The sequence below is a fragment of the Otolemur garnettii genome, unplaced genomic scaffold, assembly GCF_000181295.1.
Source record: "Otolemur garnettii isolate 467f Iridium unplaced genomic scaffold, OtoGar3 scaffold00115, whole genome shotgun sequence".
Taxonomy (NCBI): domain Eukaryota; kingdom Metazoa; phylum Chordata; class Mammalia; order Primates; family Galagidae; genus Otolemur; species Otolemur garnettii.
The window spans coordinates 3,299,933-3,301,809 of NW_003852510.1; positions in this window are offsets into that span (position 1 = coordinate 3,299,933).

A 1,877-nucleotide genomic window follows, 5' to 3' on the forward strand; every position below is an offset into this window, starting at 1 on the left:
TCCACAGCACTCTATCGAGGGTGACAAAGTGAGACTCTGTCTCAAAACAAAACAAAACAAATCTCATTTAGTTTTCTAATTGATTATAGTGGGAGGACAATTTCTGCAGCAACAACTCATCAGTGGGTTTTTTTTGTTTTTTGTTTTTTTTTTTTTGCCAGGGCTGGGTTTGAACCTACCACTTCTGGTATATGGGTCTGGCGCCCCACTCCTTTGAGCCACAGGTGCCACCCTGGGTTGGTTTTTTTTTTTTATTTTGAGACAGTCTCACTGTGAGGCTCTTGGTAGAGTGCTGTAGCATCACAGCTCACAGCAACTTCTAACTCTTGGGCTTAAGTGATTCTCTTGCCTCAACCTCCCAAGCAGCTGGGACTATAGGCGCCCACCATGATGCATATATATATATATATATATATATATTTTTTTTTTTTTTTTTGGTTGTAGTTGTCATTATTGTTTGGCATTCCTGGGCTGGGTTCCAACCTGCCAGCTTCGATGTATGTGGCTGGTGCCCTAGCTGCTGAACTACAGGCGCTGAGCCCCATCAGTGGTTTTCTGTTGTTGTTTTGAGATAATGTCTCATGTTGTCACAAAGGCTAGAGTATAGTGGTACAATTTAGCTCGCTGTAACCTTGAACTCCCCGGCTAAAGCAGTCCTTCTACCTCAGATCCCAAGGACTATAGGTGCACACCACTACACAGGCTAATTATTTTGTTTTTTCTAGAGACAAGGTCTCACTATGTTGCCCAGGCTGGTATTGAACTCCTGGCCTCGAGTGCCATATATGTGCTACTGCTTAGAAAGTGCCGCTGGCATTAAGCTGGGACAATCGTAGGGTTCACTCATCTGTTTTCCCTTTTCTTGAGTCATAGTCTGTGCTACTGTTGTCAGTTCTCTAAAAGCATTGTTTTAAATATCTCATTTATGGCCGCGCACAGTGGCTCACCTGTAATCATAGCACTCTGAGAGATGGAGGTGGCTGGATTGCTTGAGCTCAGGAGTGCAAGACCAACCTGAGCAAGAGTTACTTGTCTCTACTAAAAACAGAAAACCTAGCCATTTGTTGTGCTGGGTGTCTGTAGACCCAGATCCTCAGGAGGCTGAGGCAAGAAGATCCTTTGAGCCTAAGAGTTTGAGGTTGCTCTGAGCTGTGATGCCATAGCACTACTGAGGGCGAACAAGTAAGACTCTTGTCTGAAGGCTCGGCGCCTGTGGCTCAAGTGGCTAAGGTACCAGCCACATACACCTAAGGTGGTGGGTTCGAATCCAGCCCGGGCCCACCAAACAACCAGGATGGCTGCAACCAAAAAATAGCTAGGTGTTGTGGTGGGTGCCTGTGGTCCCAACAGGAGACTCACTTGAGCCCAGGAGTTGGAGGTTGCTGTGAGTTGTGATGCCATGGCACTCTACCCAGGGGGACAGCTTGAGGCTCTGTCTCAAAAAAAAAAAAAGTATCATGGTTTGTTTGCTCTTACATATTTAGGTAAGATTATTGTTAGTAGTTTACTTAACTTTATACTAAGCTTGCTATATTTTTTTGACAAAGATCCCAAGAATTTAGCATTTACTTTCACAAATAGGATTAACATAGAATTTTCTTTTTTGTGTTGTCTTTGTTTGGCTTTATAATCTAGACCAATTATTTCCTTCATGAAATTAGGAAAACAAAACACAATATTTCTGCAATATGTTGATATTTGAAAGAAAACATTACATAAAACAGACAATTTTTAAAGTACCTGAAAAACTATGCAGTAAAAGTCGGAACTGTGTCCTTTTTTAAAAATGGGAACTCTTGGCTCGGCGCCTATAGCTCAACCGGCTAAGGCGCCAGCCACGTACACCTAAGGTGGCGGGTTCGAATCCCCAGCCCGGA